Source organism: Poecilia mexicana, unplaced genomic scaffold (assembly GCF_051168715.1).
Source record: "Poecilia mexicana isolate PSO_F unplaced genomic scaffold, ASM5116871v1 scaffold_2, whole genome shotgun sequence".
In the NCBI taxonomy this organism is placed as follows: Eukaryota; Metazoa; Chordata; class Actinopteri; order Cyprinodontiformes; family Poeciliidae; genus Poecilia; species Poecilia mexicana.
Window position 1 is genome coordinate 12005258 of NW_028263371.1, and position 6657 is coordinate 12011914.

General features: G+C 37.7%; 1 long non-coding RNA gene across 1 annotated transcript; it reads right to left on the bottom strand.

The window, feature by feature from the left end:
- Nucleotides 1-2146: 2146 nt before the first annotated feature.
- Nucleotides 2147-4629, bottom strand: LOC148160432 (uncharacterized). Its single transcript, XR_015764850.1, has 4 exons — nt 4192-4629; nt 4024-4119; nt 3489-3615; nt 2147-3276 (listed from the first exon to the last, which is right to left on the bottom strand). It is a non-coding gene; the product is annotated as an uncharacterized LOC148160432 (long non-coding RNA).
- Nucleotides 4630-6657: the final 2028 nt, after the last annotated feature.

The following is a 6657-nucleotide window of genomic DNA, read 5'->3' on the forward strand; positions in this document are numbered from 1 at the left end:
CCTTTCAGAAACATCTAAAGTCGCTGTTGCTCTGGACGTTGTCCTCTTTGGTGTCAACAGTTGAAGTTCTTGATACTTGGTAGAGGGAAGTTTTGCTGCTGCTTCAGATTTAAAGTCGTGATCTAGATGGACGTTACAGACAGGTCGTCCTTCACAGTGGTTGATGTGGATCCAGGTTGTTCCTTCCTTCTCGCCCCTCTGCCCCAGTCGGTCTCGGTGCTGCTGCAGCCAAATCCTGCCCCGTCTCTCTCCTCCAGCTTCCTGTCAGTCCAACTGGTTCTGGTGTTGGTTCTTTGGGTTATCCAGATCGTCCCTCAGGAAATGTCCATGTTGTCCACAGATGAAACAAGAGTCAACAGTTCAGAGTCTTTTTCTCTCACAGCTCCTGTGAGAGAAGAGCTTTTCTTCCTCTTCGCTGATACTGGACAGCAGACCAGCGGAGGTTTTCAGTCCAAATGTCCAACAGGAGACCGACAGTTGTCCCCTGCAGGTGATGGAGGTCTTTTTTGTCTTCTTGATCCTCCAGATCTTCTCCATCATTTTCATTGGCTGGTTTTGTAGGAGGGACAGATGGGAGGCGTTGAGGTCAGAGGTCAGATGCACCGTGTGAGGCTCAGACAGAAGGGAAGAGAAAAAGCAAATAGAAAATCGATGAGGGTTTGTCTTGTCATTTTCCTTGTTGTTTTCCATACATATACATTTATACTTATGAATCTTATTTTAACCTTTTACGTGATCATATAGTTTTAGTCATTTATTATCCATCCAGTATTATGGCTCCTGTTTTTGGAAAAGTTTGTCAGAGAAACCTGAGGGCTCATTGTTGGAACAGCTCTTAGAGCTGCTTTTAGTATGAAAGGGTCCCTTATAAATAAAATTCATTAATTGATTGATCCTTTTAAGAAATATTTTTTTATTTATTCAAACACACAACAGAAAAATTAAACATATTAAGGCCTGTAATTTATCAACAAGAGATTTATGTTCAGCATTTTATTCCAATCAATTCACCCAGAGGAGGAGGTTGTGTGCTGGAACCACTTAGACCCGTTCTTCTAGAACTGGGTGGGATTTCCTCTGTAGACTGCAAACGTCTTCACAGAATCCAACAAATCAGCTTTGTGGTCGCTCTGCCTCTTAATCCTCTAAGAGGGGCCTTTATTTCCAATAAAGGTCTTTAGGATTCTCTAAAGGTTTGGTTCCCTCAATTTAGAAAACCAAAACTCAAGGAACCACCTGCCTTATTGACCTTCCTTACGGCTTGTGTTCAGTCTCAGGGTGCTGGATTTGGGGTGGAACCCTCCATGCATGGTTAGTAGTTTCCGAGTCTTAACATCCGTGGTGTTTGTCTCCTCCTTTGGCCAGCTAGTTATTCCTGCAGGGTGTCTGATTACTGGCAAGGCATAGCTGTTTATCGCACAGATCTTGTTCTTGCCATTGAGCTGGCTTCTCAGGACTTGCCTTATTCGTTGGAGGTATTTGGCTGTGGCTCCTTTCCTTGTGACCTCATCGATGTTGCCATTTGCTTGTGGTATTCCCAGGTACTTGTAGCTGTGCTCTATGTCTGCTATTGTTCCTTCTGGGAGTGAGACCCCTCTGTGTGGACGACCTTCCCTCTCTTTGTAACCATCCGGCCACACTTCTCTAGTCCGAATGACATCCCGATGTCAGTGCTGTAGATCCTGGTGGTGTGGATCAGTGAGTCGATGTCTCGCTCGCTCTTGGCGTACAGCTTGATGCCATCGTCTCAAAAGTGAAAATCAGATGTTTACTTTACAAAGATCCTGGAACAAGTCTTTAAAGACACAAATATCTCCATCACGGTGTACAGCCTGCCCATTTAACATCCCATTGATGTAAAATAAACAAATGAGGGTGGAATATGGGGGTAAATACAACATTATATATTTACAAGGTTCTAAATATAGAACCTCCTCCTGCAGCACTATTATCTAAGGAATAAAAGTTCTTCAAATAAAAGTACCATAATGACAACTCAGTTTCCTGCCATTGATTTAATGCAAAACTTATTGCAAACTTTGATGTTGCTCTCTGTCACTATCGCACTACATGATATTACTAGTACTAGTACATCAAGCTACAAAAATGATCCAACAAAGAACACCAGGCAAATGAAATACAATGGTTATGTATACATTGTTTTATTTATTAAAATGTAAATTTAAATTGAGGAAGAGTTTGCTCCTCTAGCTTTATTTTCCTGAGCCAGATTCAGGAGCAAGAATGTTTTCACAAGCGTTTTTAGGTCATGACTTTATGGTGATTCTTATGCTTGTTTTTAGACTGTTTAGACTTTGTGTACTGTGAATTATGCCGAACAGGATATTATGACTAGTGTGTTTGAAAATTGGTTCGTAAGTCAAACTTAACATCACGGTTTCTGACAATAGGGATGACCTTCATCTGCTCAGACACCAGGCCATGGTATGTGGAAAAATGTATTGGAAAGAAATGTACATATTTTTAGTTTGACCTCAAAAATGAACTTTTCATGTTACCAAAAAATACCAATTTTTGCTTTCATCATCCTATAAAACATTGCTCATCATTTTTCTTCAGTCCAGTCCGTTGGGCAAATTGAAACCTTTCATAATACAATTAATTTGATTTACATAACACTAATTTACAATAGGTAATCTTAAGACAATTTACAAAAAAGTCATTTCCATTCTACTTAACAGTGCAGCAATTTAAATGTATTATTTAAGACAGTAAAAAAAAAGTTAAGTTATCCTAGTTAAAAATGTGGATTGCATCAAGTCATTGACTTGTTATTGACTTGACTTGTTTATATGCTTCCCCCTCTTCAAATTACTTTTACCCTGTAATGACTGATTTTATCCATTTCTTCAGGGGAACCAACATGTACGTATGCTACCTTCTTTCTTTGTTTCTTTATTACTGGGCACCAATGGAGTTCCATAAAGTCTCGTAGTAAAAGTCACATTAAGACACAATCAGAAAGCCTCATGCTGAACCGATTCTCCCCACAACCAGCCATCCTCCAACGTTTGTTTATCAAGTCAGAGTTTTAACAAGAAAGAGTACAACCGGTAAAATTGTTGCTTTATAAGTCACAACAAGTGTACATTTTATCTTTAGGTTTTATGTAACACCATACTAATAAGCTACATGATTGTTGGTAAATAATATCACACCGAACACAAATCCTAATCATAAATCTCTACTGGATCTGCTCCTCTCTTCTTCTTCTGCAGTCCCTGGATTAAAAGGAGCAATTGATGTTTGTTCGTTCTGTAAGAAAAAAAAAGTTTTGCTTCTTTTACATTATTGTTTTTAGAGCACACAAATTATACAGTACTTAATTAATTAAAATAAATGTTGTTCATTTACATTATATTCATTTAGCCACAAAAGGAAAGTTATTAGTTATGCTCTACAATTCAGAGGGGAAAAGGTTTTAGACATTTTAATGAGATCCACATTTTTTAAAAGTTTTGACAAACCTTGAAGTCTCTTCAGCTCGTGGAGTCGTTTCAGTGAAGTTATCGTTTGTGGAGGGAAACTTGCTGTCGCTGCTCTGCTCAGTCAGAAAGTTACTAATGTCAGAAAAATCTGCTGTCATGTCATGAGCTGGAAAAAAAAATCAACAAGCATGTTTGCAAAAATAGAAGTCACATCGAATTTTCACTTAAGACCTATAAAATAGTTTTATGATTTTGGTTATGGCTGTAGAATTTAAACTGAGGTAACACTAAACAATAAATTGTTGGGTAAATAGTGAGAAAATAGGAGATATTAAAGACATGCTAACCTAAATGGCTGCAAATGCATCCAATGCTCAAAATGAATCAAACTCACGTAACACAGTGTAATGATTCACCTCTGCAGCACTTTGAGTCACCAAGCTTTATGCTTTTCAAACCCTTGTTATTTGGTCAGTTTGATTTCAGAAGAGCCGATGACATTTTTTATTACAGAAACATGAAATTTACTCTATTAAAATGTACTCATCTTTCAGATGACTAGAAGAAGACTCACTGCGTTCACTGATGGCGATGAGTTCAGCCAAAAGTAAAACATTCAGGAATCCCAAAGCCACACAGAGGCAGAGCCTCTCTTTGGAGCCGTTCGAACCTTAACGGAAACCTGAACTTTACCAAAATGTAATTAAATACATACTAGATTTATCTGTAACTTTATTCTTACCTGTGTGATTAGATGCAGTTTGTCCAACAGGTTCCATGTTGACGTAAATTTCCTCCATCGGTTCAGACTCTGTGCTGCTTTAAACATTGACTATAAAATCCACTGCAGTCGCAGAACTAAATGAAAAACTGTGGGAAAGAGGTGAGATGTCTGGTGTTCATCATAAAAAGTGACATATTTTAGAGATAACAGTCAAATAAAGAAATTCATGTGTGCGGTTTCAGAATTATTTTCTTACACAACATAAGATTCTTGAAGGTTTTCAATAGTTTCATAAGTTCATATTTGCTGATTTGGTTCTGTATCGTTGAATATTTATTTCTCCTTTGTTTTCCTTCAGCTCAGTTAATCCTACTCATAATAAACACATTGCACTTTTCTATCGGTGAAGAAAATAATTGACTTTTACAGTCATGCACAACTTTGCAGCCTGCCGTATGGTATCAGAAATTAGAAATAGTTTTAAATCGCTGATATAAGGATGAAAAGTGTTTGATATAAGGATGTTGTGATGTTCCTGCTCCTTGTGTCCAGACATGGTTCCTAAAGGGTAATAAATTGTTGGAGCAGATGACCGGTTGGATCATATGGACCCAACAGTTTTACGGGTCTCATTCTGTCCTGATAACTAGTCATAGCCTTTCTCCCAGTAAATACAACTATCATCTTTGTAGTTTTATTTCTAAATCCTCGTTTAACCCTGTTCCTTGTCTTCTTACTGTCTAGTAGCAGAAACACTGACATTAAGAAACAACAATATTACCAAACTTCTATAACCGCTGGATCGAATAATTATGAAATTGTACGTATTTATTCATAAATAAAGATATATACTTTTAGGACTGCCGTTTAGTAAAAAAGCCGTATGACCTGGATACTAGTGTCTAAAACTCAGTCACCATGTCTTCTGAGGGACATCAACAGTTTGACAAACAGTTTGCTTTGTGAAGCACCGCCTCACTGGGAGGGAATGGAAAGGCTAACAAGCCAATCAGCTGCATGTTGGGCGGGTTAAAGTAAGAGAAACCAGATACTGCATTCAAAGCATGAAGAAGACCAGCAAGCAAAGCTTTCACAGAGTAGATGTAGTAGAATATCAAAGTACAGGAGACACAGGATAGAAGATTTGACTGAATCGAGACATTGTGCAGAAGTTCAGACTGGGAAGCTAACTGGAAAATTGCTAGCCAAGTATGTGGAGCAGGAAAATAGGTTGTAGTTACTTAAATTTATGCAAACCAATTGTCTCAAAAGATTCAATTACTGCAACATGTAAAAGACAAGTGTAGCTACATTGTGTGATTTTGGCAAATAATATTCTTAAACTCATCCAAAATATTATTCAATACAAAATGTATTTTACTTTCTGCCAGCAGCAGCAGCAGCAGCAGCAGCTGCAGCAGCGGCAGCAGCGGCAGCAGCAGCTGCAGCAGCAGTAGCAGCAGTAGCAGCTGCAGCAATGTATTTACTGCATGTCGTTACTTGACATAGCGGTTCTGTTCCAAACCTTTTGGTTTGCTTGAGTAGAAATGGAGTAATGTCTGTGTATGTTAAAATGTTAAACATTTACCACCCAAAATCCTCACTACTTTCAAATAGTTCACTTTTTATTTTATTCTAGTTGTTGAACACTCAACTTAAATGGATTAACTTATAAAGCATCTTTTTTTCTTTTCTAAATCCAAAAGTTCCTGCCGCTTGTTTAAGATGAGAACAAACAAGTTGTTGAGAATGAAGTGATGTTCACTTGAACTCTTTAATAAAGCAGAATGTTTTATTTTACAGTGAGGAAGGCCGGAGTCTAGCTTTAGCAGACGGCTGGAGGCATCTGATCCACTTCAAACTCAGTACCTGTTTGCTCTACAGCTAAAATTTGGTAAGATTAAATTTAGTCGACTAAAGAAAGTCAGACGGTTCATTCTCCAACGAGTGAAATCTCTTGAGGTAGTCAAGTTTCTTGTTTGTTCAGATCTTGGTGGTCATTTCCATAGTATTGTTACTAATTAACAGTTGATTCTTTTGTGTCTAGATACAATCTAATCATTCAGTTCACAATTGAAGTTTTATTATCAGGATTCTGCAAATTGAAATGTTTCAAAGTATATTTCATTCATTCTTTTCACAGTCAAAGCTCCCTAAAAGGGATAGATTACCTTTCTGTGAACTATAATTTTGATTCCTTGGAGTTTCATGATATTTTACGAAATCTGACTGATGTGATCTTCTTGAACGCAGACTGATGCTTCACATTTATACACTTATCAGTTACAAGAGGTGACCTGTCTGTTAGTGAACATTAATGAACAGGTAGCATCATTAGGACCAAGGGAAAAATAAAGCTATAGATAATTTTAAAGGTAACAAAACAATTTACCACGTTGTGACCAACTCTTGGAGCTTGGTTGTGTAGCGAGCAGGTTTTACTCTTTAGGTAAGTGTACCAACAGCTAAGTTGGTTAATGTTAT